Source organism: Lissotriton helveticus, chromosome 9 (assembly GCF_964261635.1).
Source record: "Lissotriton helveticus chromosome 9, aLisHel1.1, whole genome shotgun sequence".
In the NCBI taxonomy this organism is placed as follows: domain Eukaryota; kingdom Metazoa; phylum Chordata; class Amphibia; order Caudata; family Salamandridae; genus Lissotriton; species Lissotriton helveticus.
The window spans coordinates 594,507,587-594,523,376 of NC_136070.1; the positions used below are offsets into that span (position 1 = coordinate 594,507,587).

Consider the following 15,790-nt stretch of genomic DNA (forward strand, 5'->3'; position numbering starts at 1 on the left):
TGCAGCCGCACCGTTTTCCCGCATAGCTATGGATTTGCCACATGATCTACTGCATAATATGCAAAAAAAATGTTTGATTGGTTACCTTTCAGCTGCCTATAGCTGTATTTGGTTATTAAACTGGTACTAAAGAGCTGAAATATTTGCCCAGAGTCAACATGTGCAAAATTAGCAAAATAATTAACTAATATCATCACAAAATGCGCTGCATTATGCTGCATAATGTGCCTTTTCTTTCCAAATAATTTGGTCCGCCCTGTGGCAATGCTTAACAAGACTGCTACATAAAACAAATAAGACAATGATTTTCCTCAGTAAGTTGTAATTAGCTCCTTTTTAGTGGGGTCCCTAGATTGCTCATGTATCTCGTCAGCTTACGCAAATCCTTCTGGATAAACAATTCCCAAAAGATATTTACAATTAAAGTCAGGGAATCAGAAGATGCCACTGAGGGTGCAACCCACAAAATCTATAGCTCCCCTCTGGAGTCCTTAATACTACAAAGATAAACTCAAAAGAGGTACCATTAATTAAAATGTATTGATGATACACACATCTCAGTTCATTTTCAGTCTTCGTTTTTGTAGGATTACAGCAAGTGTTTACAGCAAGTGTTTTGCAATGAGGTAATTCCCTCAAGCATTCGGCACTGAAACAATAAGATAGGATTCAAATATGCGTAATGGGCACTTTACAAAAGGGCTTTCATACTACTTGGAGTAAGAAATGCTTCAGAAGAAGGACCACAACGAAATCAGAGTCTTATTTGATGAAATGGCCACAATGGACCTGTAAGTGCGGAGGAAGAAACAATGTTGGTAAATATAGGTTAACTGGCAAAAATAAAGGTTGAACATAAACTGAGATACCTTAATGTAGGAAGCTGGCTCTTTATATAGCAGACCAAAACGAGGTACACTGTGTAAAGAGTCCAGGCAAATCCCAATTGGCTTACAGAGGCACAAATGATAACTCAAATGCTCTCTTTTGTGGTAGTGTGGGTGAGTAGTTGGGCTTATCAGAGGGTAGTGCTAAGCATTTATTGCACGCACAAAGGCAGTAGCGAGATACACACGCAATAAAGAAACCCAACACCAATTTATAAAACTACCACATATTTTTTAATGAATTTAGATACCAAGATCATTGGAATTGGGTAAGTACTTTTCGAGTTAGGAATCTGGTCCTGCAAGCTAGGGGTCCAGTCTGTGTGAACCCACCGGGAAACTTAAGCCTGTAGGGACACCATAAGTCCACTTCTTCTTGGGCTGTGGGGCTCAGGTGCAGTGGTGCTTTTAGGCTTCAGGTTGGTGCAGCAGGAGACACTTGTGGTTGAGGGGGCCTATACAAAGAGGCTGCAGGTGGCGACGGGGAGCCTAGTCTGAGCAAACCCATTGGTGGGCTCAGCCTTTGAGGAACCCAGGACCCCATTGGCACTGTCAACCCTGTAGGAAAGTGGGTTTCTGTGTAGCAACCCCCCCACTTTTTGCCTGATAACTGATGCAAGTTTTCTTGGTGTGCCCTGGGTCCCTGCCAATCAGGTTCCCAGGGGCAGTGTTCTTTCCCCAAAAACGAAGCCAATTGGCATCTCTGGCCACAGGTCAGCCCCTGGTAAATGGTATCATAGGTACCCAGGGCACTGTGACCAGAGAAGACCCCCAAGGGCTGCAGCACTTATTGTGCCACCCTTAGAGGCCATGTACCCTGATGCACACACACTGCCTTTGTAGGCTAAGTGTCATGGTGCAGAACAAACCACAGAGACGACATGGCACACATCCCTGTGTGCCATGCCCACAACACACTGCCCTGGCATACCTCAGTCACCCCTCAAGCTGGGTGCCCTATGCCTGTGGTGTGGGTACAAGGGCATGAGCTCTGTACCCCTACAGTACCCACGTCCATTCCTGGGCACTGTAAGTGCAGTGCTGCCATTAAGAGTATATGGTGCTGGGAGGTCGTCATCACAAACTTCACAGCACCATGATGGCTACACTGAAGACTGGGAAGTTTGGTATCAAACTTCTCAGCACATTAAATCCACACATCCCAGTGTGGGATTTAATGTAAAGTGCACTACAAAGGGCAACTTAGAGTTGCCCCCTGAAACTAACCCACAACCAGCGTCCTGACTGAGAGGCTACCTAGGCTGCCACCCAGCAGACATGTTGCTGGGCCCCTGGGAAGAAAGCCATCCGCTCTCGTTGGCCTGCAACAATGCACATCCTGGGGCGAGGTGCTAGGCCTCCTCCCCCAGGATGGGCAGGGGAAGCTTCAAAGGCATGCCGCCTTTGTGAGCTTCTCCAGGCCACTTGCTGTACTCAGCAACTGGCCCCCACCGGTTCTGACCCCCACTCTAGCGGGAAGACAGGCGGGAAAACCTAAGTGAGGAAAGGGGGTGTGCCAGCCTCTGCCAACCACATCCCTCAGGTGGGGGAGCCGAGATGAAACACAACTCCGGGCTCTCGCCATCTTGAGGATGGAGAGCCCTACCCAATCAGAGACCAGCTCCTGCCCCCCTCCCAATGGAGAGTGGCAGGATAGGGGGTGTACTCACCCCGGGGAAGAGACCAATTGGTCCCTGACCTTCCCATACCTGTAACACCCCTAAATTTAGTATTTAGGGGCACCCTGAACCTTCCTTCCTCAGATCCCGATTTTGAAACAAGAAAGAAGACCTGCTGTGCAGCTGCTTACAAGAGGACGACACCAACTGACTTGGCCCCAGCCCTACAGGCCTGTCGACCCTCGAACCTGCTCCTGCTAAAACCCAGCGTCTCCTGTGGTCAGCAACCTCGAAAATCCCGGAGGACCTGACTGCCTTGCTCATCTAAAGACTGGGACTCCCACGAGCAGTGGTTCTGCTCAAACAGCAACAACCCCTGGTGCCAGCCAGGAACCGCAAATCCAGCACACTCTGCACCCGCCGAGCACAGCCTGTGCCTGAGTGAACAAAGACCATGAGGACATCCCCCCCCCCCCGGCGACTGGGACCACGAATCCAGCACGCAAGGACCCTCCTCGACGCTCCTGACGACACCTGCTGCCTCACAACAAGGGACCACTCCAACCGCGACCAGCTGAAGGTAAGATTTCCCTACACCAGAAGACACTCCTGCACACGGTGCCCCACAGCCCCCTGTGCTCAACTCCTGGGAGGCTACCTAACCTACAGCTTCCCAACTTACCTCTCGAAGTGGTGGTCGCATCTGAAGAATCTCCGTCCCCGAGCTTGCAGCCTTTGTTCGTCTTGCAGCTTTCCCATTGAAATACGATGGGCGCCTGAAGGCCCAAAAGCACCCTGCACCCAGCCGCCCGAGTGCCACTGGAAGTGCAGCATCTGTCCTATCCTTCTTCCCCACTTGCCCTGTGTAAGTGACCAGGAGCTCAGCTCCCACAGACATGTGGTCTGCCTGCTAGCAGCCACCAACCAAGGGCCCCCTATCCTCCATAGGATAGCATTGGGCCTACTCTCTTTACACCCGGCTGCCCCTGTGCCACTGAGGGTGTAACGATTGTACCTACCTGACCCAGGGAGACCCGTGAGTCTTCCCCCAGAACCTTAACTCTGCCAGTCGAGTACTTACCCAAAGACTGATAACTTGCATTTCTCCACAAGGTAACATTGGCTAGGTTTCACTTGGAAATTCTTGTGTCAAGTTTTGCAACTTTGAAATATTCCTTAAAATTCATCCGATCAACGAAAACAAAATTACTCACCTGTTACCAGGAGAGATCCCAGTGCTAGATCTTTGTGCCCAGCACTGACCTTCAAAAGTAATTACAACTGTGATTTTCCGATAACCTGATTTCCTCCTATAGGACAACATTGCTTGGTTTTGACCAAAATTTCTACTAAGTGTCGATTTTCAAAACATACAAACATTCCTTAAAAATCGCCTCTGTAACAAAAACGATTTCTTTCAACTGTTTACAGGAAATGCACCAGGGCTGAATCCAGGATGCAACCCTGAGTAGGAAAAACATTCGTAAAGTAATTTTATTGCATTTACTTAAAACTTCCCATTGAGCTCAATGTTATAATTGTATTTAACTTGTGTTGCATATTGCAACAACTGTGTATATTGAATCGAAAAGTCTACTGCTATTGGAAAGTATTCAATTGCAACATCTCATTCTGAGAAAGTATTTTTATACTTACTTGTGGTTCTAAAATAAAACAACAATATATTTTTATATACAAATCAATTGGCCTAGAGTTCAGTTCTTGAGTGTGTGAGACCATTTGCTCACTGAGTGTGTACAACACATTTTTACACTGTCCTCTGATACTGCCTTCCTGCTCGACCAAGCTATCACTTTAGAAAGTAAGGGTATATCTAACTTTAACCTCTGCCATACCTCTGGGGACTGTGGACTCTGCGCACACTGAACCTTACTTTGGTGCAGTATATACAGAGCCACTTTTTTACACATCCCCCTCGGACTCGGGGTCTCTGAGGGCAGAGGTACTTTGAGGTTTCAGATGGCGGAGGCCAGAGAATCACTCTTTGTCTTGGTTCTGCAGAAAAGGGACAGACAGGACAGCTCGGCGACTCTTGATGTGGGTCTCACTGTCCCTGAAGTCCCTCAACGTACAGGTCGGTCTGCCTCTGTGTTGGTGTTGGACACAACAAGCCTTGGTTGTTGCAAGGGGTCTGGAACCCGAGGAATTGGTACTGTGGGGCTCCGGTCGGTCCTGGCATCCCCACATTTGGAGGAGGGCAGATCTGACCTGTGGGAGCATGGTGACCGCTTCCTGGGAGGCTGCATCATCGGTAGTCCCAGTAAGCAGCAGGATGGTGAACTGGACCTTGCTTCTTTAGTGCCCGCGGCTGCAAGGGAGTAGCTCCTATACTCAAAGGGAGTTCTCTTGCGATTTGCAAAGCACCAGCAGTCCTCTGGGTTTCTTGGAGTATGGGCAGCAGCGAGATGAGTCGGTCTCTCCACGAGGGTCGGAAGCAGCAGGCAGGCTGGCAGGGTTGGCGCCAAGTCAGTAATTGCTCCTTTGTTCTTGTGTCAGCAATCTTCTTTGTACACTTTGTGTCCATTGAATCAAAGGTCCAGGCATCAGGGATGCCACCTAAATAAATAAATACTGTATTTAGGGGCATTACAGGGAGTGCTAGGTAGCAGCCAACCCACCTTTAGGGTGACCACACCCTCTATATGACCACTTCCTGTGAGAAGCAGGCATAGCCCTGACCCAGAGGACCTAATTCCACCAAAAACCAAGATGGTGGAATTTTCCTGTGCACTTCAGGTAGCCCTCAGGTGTGGTCCTGGCCCGAGGGTGAACACACCTGATGACTAGCTAATTTTGCCGCCTGTCCTGGTGCAAAATGGACCCTGGGCAGGAAGTGGCATTACCCCTGTCTGGGGTAAGCCTTGGTCGCATATTAAAGACAGTGGAGGCCTTTGAAGCCTCCTGCCTTGATATGCTGAATACAAATCATCCTGCTTGGAGGAGGTAATACCACATCCTGCCAGAGCAGGCATTGTTCCCGACCTCAGAGAGCATGGCTTCTCACCTCCAGGAGCGTCATAAATGTGTCTGTGGTGGCAGGTTGGGCAGGACCAGTCAGCTAGCAGACTAGAGGTCAGTAGGACTTCAAGGGGGTACCTCTAAGATACCCTCTGGGTGCATGTATGAATAATTCCATCACTGGAATCCGTGTGGGTTTATTAATAGGAGGTGGTTGATACCAAACACTATAGGTTTCAGTGAGATCATTACGTAGCTGGGAAACTTGTTTTGACCAGTGCCTAGTAGATACCTTAAGATGGTTTCCCGGTTTACTTGTCCTGTCAGCAATTGAACTGGCCGGAACAGGGGCATACCTGCTCAGGCAGATATGTCCTCACATGTAACATAATGTACTCTGCCTGAGGGCCGTAAGGCCAGCTGAAGGGATGACTTACAAATATCACACGCAGTGTTAGTGGACATGGCACACAGGGTGTGTGTGCCATGTTGTATTCTCACTCTTTATAGCAGCTTGGCGCGAAGCCTGCAGTGGCAGTCTGCCTGAGTTTGGTTCTGAGTCTTTTAGAGTGGCACAAGATACACTGCAGCTCTTAAGAACCCTCTTTAGTACCCATGCACTAGGTACCAGGGATACCACTTACTAGTGACTTAGAGAGGTGCCATGGGCCTGGCCAATTAGGGATCAATTGACCAGTTACCTTGTTTTAGGGAACTGGGGACCTGGTTAGCAGGAACCCATTGCACTCTAGTCAAAGTTGCATCAAATAGCAGGAAAAACGTTGGGGCACTAAAGCAACAAAAACCCAGTTTCCTTCACTTTATGATCAATACACTGTATTAAATATCAAAATGTTGCGTCTGTCATCAGTACAACTTATGCTGTTTGAGGATGTCTGATTAGGGTTTGATGTAACCTTTCGAAAGACCGGGTAATGGTGGGGAATCCGGAGAGCCCCCACAAACTACACTAGACAATTCAGACCATCAGACCACAAATGCCAAAGTTTAACAACACGCCCTCCACTAACAGATATGACCTGAAACAACGAGCTGTACCATGATCAGTGTTAGCAGGGCGATCCATAAGAACAAACAGAAGATCAGATGCCCCTGAGCTCCAATAAAAATCTTTCAAAGGTAATCAACGTGTAATGCTCAGTCTGAAACAGTGAAAGAAGTCCAGGATATGGTTTCTTTACCCGTATCCATAGAACTACTTAGCTACCATCTTCTCCTGGACCTAGAGAGGAACTGGAAGGTCCTTGGGCCCAACATCCGACTGTAATAAAAGTGGGAGTGAAAATTGTGAGAACATTTATGAGTTTAGAGTTTGGCCCTAACTGACATTCAATCTCCCCTTTCAAAACCACACGCCTGGCACATTAATGCTTTAGACCCAGCTTGGATCCAGAGGACTTTTTGGTTTAGCAGAAACAGACCTGAAGGTCTGGATCAGAATGGGCTTTTCAAATCTAGGCCTTACCCTTTTCAAATCTTCAGCATTCTTTCACCTCAAACTTAATATCAATTACAAATGTCATGCATCAATACCGTATTGTGTTGTGTCCTAAGAGGTTATTTCTCTCGTTCAGAACTTCTCACTTCAGAACTGCTCGGTTCTCTACCACTAAAAGTCGAGCTTGGAGTACCTTTCAGCAGGCATTGTATTGTGGTTGACTTGCTGGACCTGCAGCAACTTCGACTCCTCCCCCCAAGATGCTTTTATACCTTCGAGCCAGATGTTCAACATCAAGCTGGATACAGCCACTGAATGTTGGCTTGACCACCATCCAAGGAGAGCAGATTGGAAAGCAGCATCGGGATATTATTGACTCAGGGCACAGGGGTTTGAAATGGTTATCAATTTTTCTGGAAGAAAAGATGCACAGCGATGCAGATGGGTGGACCAGCCAGGCACATTAACAATGCACCCAAGAATGGCAAACTGCAATGGAGAGTGCAGTCATGCAGATCTCACAGGGAAATCATCCCTGCACCCACTGAGGACTGGGAATAACAGACATATGCCTGTACTATTGGGCTTCCTAGTTAATCACTATCAATGGCTGAGTATTTTGCAATAGAGATAACCCAAAAGTAAGAATAGAATTTGATTACATACAGAATTCCAACTACTACTCTATGTTACGCAGAGCAGCTATCAACACACATAACCAACTATCACCACCACACCTGTCCGCATGCACTAGAAGCTTCTAAGAATGAACTGGAGGCTGTTGCAGAATGCAACCCCTTAGAGCTGAAACTGTCAAAAGGGAAGTTCCAGAATCCACAGATCTTTAGCACTAAACATGCCGTACTCCATCAAAGGCTTTGGGAGCAGATGGAAGTGGGATGATTTAGGGCAGCTAGAAGAATAAAAGTGGACAGGGGAAAATATAGCCCTATGCACTCTGGCAATTTCCTCACACATCAGACCAACACTATTCAAATACTTTCAGAGAGTATACTACAACTAGGCATGGCTGAGGCGATTGATAGGACCCCCAAACCCAAACTGGTGTGCTGTAAAAACAGCCCATACACATTTCTCCATACAATATGGGAATGCCCAGTTACTGCTCAATATTGGAGACGAATACACTGAACACTGGAGGGGGTGGTAGGTGAACCTGCCAAGCTAAATCCCAACATAATGGAGGGATGGAAGGGATCCAGGACATCCTGCACCTTAACAGCACTAGGTTTCATAGTAGCTAACATTGTGCGTCACTGGAGAAGCAAGATGCCACCCACATTAGGATACTGGTTAAAAGTCATGGTCTACTGTGCTACAGAGGAAGATACTATGTACAAAGCAAGAGGCACCATAAACAAATATAAAGAGCTATGGTGGCCCTAGAAGGAACACTTTAAAATGATTCCACCCACAGAATGAGATAAAAACCTAGCTGGTGATGTGTCATGTAAATCCTATTATGCATAAACAGTAAGATGACTAATTGTGTAACCAACTGCGATAAATGGAAACTGGCTAGTGTGGTTTTGTTGCAAACTGAAAACAAATTATATATATATATATATATATATATATATATATATATATATATATATATATATATATATATATATATATATATATATATATATATATATATATATATATATATATATATATATTTATTAAAACCTGCTCCCCAGAATAGAGCCCAGCTAGGTAGGCATGAGAACCTCACCTGGGCATCAATACCACGTCTCAGCTCTACTTCAGTGACAGCTGTCAGGATGCAGAAAACATGGTTATCCTTACACTTTGGTCCAATGCCACATGCTACTAAAGGGCTGCTGAATGTGCCTGTTGCTGGAGCAGAAGAGGATGGAAGGGTACACATAGTGTGGGTACTGCGTGGACAGAATTCTCACATTTCAAAAGGGCATGTTTCATGAAGCGCATGAGTTGTGGTGCACAAACTCAGTCTCATCAGAATTGGGAGTGTAAGAACACTCTTTTTTCAGCCAAGATGTCCTCCTCATCTCCTCACCAGATCCAACTAATCTCGTTCTAGTACCCTTTGAAATATAACATTCCATATCCCATTCCATTACCTCATAAGCAGAACCTTATTACACAAGATAATAAAAGTACAACACAACACATCCCCTAAACAAAATAAAATAAAAAACAGAACCACTGAAACACTAACATAATATCCCATGAATCAATCTAAGCACAGTGTAATCAAGTAATATAATCCTTCAAGTACATACAATCAAGTAATATAATACTTTAGGTGCCTGGGCCTCCTGACGATGCAACCAGATTTACTTTGCTCACACCTTTCTTGGTCACCTCAGGGGTGTGGAATGTAATAAAATATCTGCTTGTCCATGGGGCAGGTTGCTTCATAAATCTACTTATCCTGTAACAAAATCCACTTCTCCCTTTTGTGCCATGTACTGCGGAGACAAATTCTGGCAGCAAGCTCCTTATTTAGCTGCTTAACCGTGGCGCGAATTCCGCCCCGGTGCGGCGGTTTAAAGGAGTGGGCAGTGCCGCATCGGCAAACGGACGTGCACAGCACTACCGAGGTACTGCTCGCGACGGCCGTTGGCCGCCGCGCGCAGCGAAGGGGATTAAAGTTCTGATGTAGTCTCTTTGATTAGTTTTGTTCAGTGGCAGGAACTACTGTGGCAACGTGTGCTTTTTGAGTCCCAAATTTTGTTTGCTTTTGGTAATGTTTGTTATAATGGCGAGTATAAGGCAGCTGCCAAACCAAAAAGACTTTACAAAAACCATACCAAAACTAGTTAACATTTACAAAATCAAAAGGCAGACCACCAATTTCAGACCTACTGACTTTGACACTGCGTGTTTATTTTTGTTTCCCATAATCTTATTGAAACTAGTTACACTTACTTTTCATTATGAATATTTGAGAAATAATACATAAAGCAACACATTTTACTAAATGATGCTGCAAAGAAATGGTATCTCAAATTTTACAGTAGTTTCGCTAAATGTTTTTTTTTTTACTTGCATTTTTTTGTAAACATTTTCTTTAAAAGCACAGAATCATCAATCTTGCTTTCAAGTTTCTGCATCTAATCAGAGAGCATTCTGGGAGCATTATACATAGCCTCATATTGCTAAACTTTGAGAACGTGTGTACACATGTTATACTGGAATACCTGTCAGTAGTGCAGTCCGAGCTTACTACATTTACTTAGAGCACTCGCCCCAATAATAAAGGCTTTGCATTAATGAACCATGAATACAAGTTTGAACAGCATCACTACATGGAAACAAATATTACCTTAATTGAAGACAATGCCCTTTCCTGATTTATAATTTAGTACTGTAAACTGGCAGGCAAAGGGTTTGTGCTGCAGGGCCTATTTGTCCCAAGGACAAAATACACATGTAAACTTGTTGCCCTTGACACAAAACAATATGTCCTGGGCGTCGGGCTGTAGGAATTCCACATCCCTACACCCCCAAGAGTGCCTCTCCTCTCATCACAGCAATTCATATATTCCACTCCTCCATCTTATTTCTCTATCTATGATATCCAAGTCTCATCTTCATTCAACCATTTATAACGCTTTTTCATCAGATTACCTTCTTCCACCTTCATATCACATAGGCATTTCACTAATCTACTCATATGCAACCATCACTTTACTTTGCAGCATTCATATACACTTCTTCTACCATCACCATTTTAGAATATTTACTTTCTTCCTTTCACCTTCCCATTTTTTTTGTCTCGTACCATCTCTTGCACACAGAGCTGCACAAACTTAACTCCAGAACTGCCATCACAGTACAATTTATACTTCGAGATTATTTTTTATAATCTTTAACCACATTAGGTGACCAATAAACTTGAGCAGTTTGCTCCATCCACCCCTGAGAATCCTTAGTGAACAGAACTCTACCTCGCATGACTGTAAAAGGACTGTATCCCGTAACCACTGGTGTAACCCGATACATCCACACCATCTCCTTCACTTCCAACATACACTTTTTAATTTTGCTAGTGGCCATTTGCAAAGCCCCATTTATAACACAGTTGAACAATTCAACTGCAGCATTACCTCCAGGATAATAAACAGAGTGAATTTATGTGCCACAACATTGCACTGCAAAAACGATTCAATCAACGCTGCCTTAACTTCATCAGCATTATCAGTAATTACTTTCCTAGGTAGACCCTCTCTCTGGAACAAGTTTGTTTTATTTATTTATTTTTATCACTTATAAAGCACGCTGTTACCAACCGGTGTCCTGGCACTGAAGTGGTAGCTCCCAAAGTTTCTAACCTCCCAACTAGATGGTAAAAAGCCATGTTTCAGATTTTTCCGAAAAGCCAGCAAGTTCATACTATGCTTAAGGGCCAGCGGAAGGGCATTCCATGCCTTCGCCGCCCCAATGAAGAAGCTTCTGCCCCCCCAGCGCACCTTCCTGATGCGGGCTGTCTTGATCAGCCCCCTGCTGGCCGACCTTAGTTGTCTGCCTGGCATGTACCATTGGAAGTGCTGCTGGAGAAAGGCTGGGCCCAGACCATGGAGCGCCTTGTGGACTATGCACAAGGATTTGAACATGATCCGTTTCTGCACCGGGAGCCAATGTAGCTTCTCCAGCTCACGAGCGACCAATGCAAACTTGGGCAGTCTGGTAATAAGACGGGCAGCCGCATTTAGCAGGACCTGTAGCTTATTAAGCAGCCCCTGTTGTGCCTCGAGACGAAGGCTGTTACAGTAATCGAGGCGGGAGAGCACAAGTGCAGATACAACAGTTTTTCTACTTCCAACCGGTAAGAAGGGGAGGACCTTCCTGATGATTTTCAAGGTCCAGTGGATGGAAGATGTGAGGGCCTTGACTTGGGGTTTAAAGGAGAGTTGATCATCAATGATAACTCCTAAGTTCCTCACCTTTGATGAAGGGGAGGGAGGAGATCCCATGTCTTCCGGCCACCACTTAGGGCTCCAGAGATTTATATTGGAACCGAAGAGTAGCACCTCTGTTTTGGAGGAGTTCAGTTTTAGGCAATTCTTTGCCATTCATGTGCTAACTGCTGACATACAGTCCTGAAACCTGGCTGCCACGCCTAGTTCTCTCCCCGGGAGCAGCGAGACCACGATCTGGGTGTCGTCTGCATAGGATGTTAACTCGAACCCGAAGGATCGGATCACCAGGGCAAGCGAGGATACGTAGATGTTGAATAAAGTGGGACTTAGGGAGGATCCCTGAGGGAACCCCCCCTGGGAGTTCGAAAGGTCTAGAGTCGAAATCTCCCATCGCCACCACTTGGACCCTGTTCATAAGGAAGGCTTTCAGGATGCTCAGTGCTCGCCCCTGGATCCCGCAGTCCTCTAACCGGTCCACCAAAACACTGTGGTGGACCGTATCGAAGGCCGCCGACAGGTCGAGGAGGACTAGCACCGCCTAACCCCCTATGTCCAGTGCCTTCCTGACCTCCTCCGTAGATTTAACCAGGGCGGTCTCAGTGCTATGTCCTTCCCTGAACCCATGTTGGGCTGAGTCCAGACCCAGAGAAGTGCGCAGAAATGCACGGAGCCGGAAATTCATGGCCTTCTCAATAAGTTTGGCAGGCAGTGGCAGTCTAGCGATAGGCCTATAACTGTTGGGGTCAGTGATGTCCAATGAGGGCTTCTTAAGCAAAAGGAGAGATAGAAGCCCGTTTCCAACATGTGGGAAAGTCTCCCATTTCATCCCAAGTCACCCAAACATTTGAAAACTTTCTCCGCACTGGCATTCTCCACAAAAGTCCAACCAATCTTTTCCCAAGTCATACTAGACCAATCCACAGGCACTAAAGGCAGTCTCATAGTAACTTAAGACTTAGCTGCAACTTCACACTCTCTAACCGCCGATTTTACACCCCCATCCATTCCTGGACACCAATACCACCCTTTGATGCCTTTCTTGCTTTTCATTATGCACAGATGTCTTTCATGACATAACTTTATTTCTCACACTATGCTGTGGTACAATTCTCTCACCCCTCATCTAATTATATATCTCCCAACACAGATAAATTGTGACAAACCTCCCAGAACTTGCGACATACTTCCTCAACAAATTTCTTCTCTGGCCAACCTTCTGTCACGTACAATTTTACTGTTCCTAAAGCAATATACATGCCCATTAACTCACGCCATTCATCCTAAGTTATTGCACTCTTTTCCCTTCCATCTGTCTAAGCCACAATCAAATCCTCTTAATTATCCTGTGGTGCTTCACACAGAGACAGGGGCAACCTGCTCAAGCAGTCAGCTATTTTTCTTTTTACACCAGGTACATGCTCCAACTTGTAATTATAATCCATAAGTCTTCTGGATAACCAGGCAATTCTCGGAGTAGCGCTCACCAACCCTTCAGTGGATAATCATTTTACAAGAGGTTTATGACTGCATCTAATTAATACATCAAAACCCCACACAAAGTCTGAAAATACTCAAAGCCCCACACCACAGGTAATGTCTCCCTTTCCACCACTGAATATTGTGCCGCTGCTTAAGACAACGCACTGGACGCATAAGCCACTGTCACTTCATTGCCACATTTATGTCTTTGTGACAACACTGCCCCAATCCCTTTACAGCTTGTGTTAGTGGTGATTATGCCCCTACTGCTGGGGTCAAATACATTTAAGGCATTTGCTGAATTTATATATCGATTCAAATCGATTCCTCCATTTTCTCTGACCAGTTAAATTTGCTCTTTTTCTTTAGCATTTGTCTAAACCCATGAGTTTTCTCTGATTTTTTTAATTATTACGAACTTGGAATGAAATTCCACTAGTTCCAAGAAGGACATCAAGTCTCCCTTGTTAGCTGATACAGATGCATACCATGTGGCACTCACCAACTCTCTCTTCGGTTTTATGCCATCCTTGCTTGCCTCATGTCGCAAATAGTTCAACGTTTGGCAAATGTAACAGTATCTTATTTTCCTTTTCTTGACATAAGTCTTGATCCTCAATAGTATTGATATAATTAAAAAAAATAATCCTTCCATTCGTGCCATTTCAATTGTGGACCCCCTGGTACTGCTAAAATGGTTGAAGGGTGTTAACATGACTGTTTGTGAAGCACACATCTTTGTCTTCTTTTAAGAACCAGAAACAACATACCCCCAAGCGTCAAAATATGATGACAGCAAAGATGCTAATATATCCACTAACTGCCAGACTGTCATGCAGTAAAAAGACAATAAAGAAAGCTTACTAATTAAAAAATCAAAGATGTTAAATAACGTGCCCGCGAAAATAAATCCAATGAAATTGAAGTCCGATATAGCTAAATCTGCGAAACACAGAGTAATTGATCAAAATGGCTGATGGCAAGGTACACGCGTGACCCCGTCACATAAGACGTTATGTTCGGAGGTTCTGTATGTTGCTAATCAAGAAATCTCTGATGTGACACATGGCCAAGCAACACCACCAGGGGATGGACTATAATTGGGGCTAACAAACAGTAGCTTTCATGCTAGGCTAGCAAACGCTTGCCCCCATGCATGGGCTCGCAATCAGCTATGCTAGTGCCCCTTGATCGCTTGCGTCTCTTCGATAGTTCTGCCCAATAGACCACTCAAATTGGGCGCAGGTACACGGTTGCATATTCTCCGCCACAAACCTCCACAATAAAGCAGCCAGCTGATAACTAATCTATTCAGCCACACCATCGCTGATGCTTTACCGGTCACCATTGGATTTCTGCACCCTACTCGTGGGTTCACCTGCCAGGGCTGAATCTCGTCACCACTCTGTACAAACTCAGTCTCATCCAGAATTAGGAATGCAAGTACCCTCTTTATTCAGCCCAGGTCCACTGTCAGCATCCAGATATCTTCCTCCTTCCCTCACTAGCTCCAACTGACCTCGTTCTAGTACCACTTGAAATATAACATTCCATAACCATTCCATTACCTCACAAACAGAACCTTATTACATAAGAAGATAATGAAAGTACAACACAACAGGAGTCAAGAAAATCAGGACAACATGTCCCATTAGGCCATAGGACAGTCGTGAAACTTTACAATGGTGGCAGCCATCTTGAAAGCATAGCAAATAAGTTATTTGTAGTCAAGTGTCCTTGTTAGGCAACTGTGAATGTAGGAAAGTGCCCATTTTGCACGGTTACGCCCTAACATTTTGCCAGATACCTGCTGCCAACTTTGACCTAGTGTGCGCTGGGGCCCTGCTAACCAGGCCCCAACACTGTTGTTCTTTCCTAAAACTGTACCTTTGTACCCAAAATTGGCACACCTCTGGGCCACCTGTAAGTTCCTTGTAAAAGGTACCCCTGGTACCAAGGGCCTTATGACTAGAGAGGGCTTCTGAGGGCTGCAGCATTTATTATGCCACCCTCAGAGTGCCCTCACCTTAACACCCCCACCCTGTCAATGCGGACTGGGTGTTTTGGTGCAGACCAAACTTAAGAGTTGCATGCCCACCAACACTGCCTGGGCATGGGTAAGACACCCCTCTAGCAGGCCTTACAGACTTAATGGCAGGGTGCACCATACCCAGGAGATGGCATAGCTGCAACAGCAATATGCCCCTTCAGTGTCAGTGCCATTTACAGACATTGTAAGTGAAGTGAAACCATTTTGAATGCATGGGCTGGGAGTTTGTCAACACGAACTCCAAACCTCCATGATGGCTTTACTGAAGTCTGGGAAGTTTGGTATCAAACTTCCCAGCACATTAAACCCGCACTGATGCCAGTGTGGAATTCAATAAAAAATGCACATAGAGGGTATCTTGGAGACGCCCCCTGAAGAAAACAACCAACCCTGGTGTGGTC

At 45.5% G+C, this 15,790-nt stretch overlaps 1 protein-coding gene across 1 annotated transcript in view; it reads right to left on the reverse strand.

The window, feature by feature from the left end:
• TUT1 (terminal uridylyl transferase 1, U6 snRNA-specific) overlaps positions 1 to 15,790 on the reverse strand; it is a 233,739-nt gene that overhangs the window by 179,724 nt on the left and 38,225 nt on the right. The gene's annotated exons all lie outside the window — the stretch shown is intronic.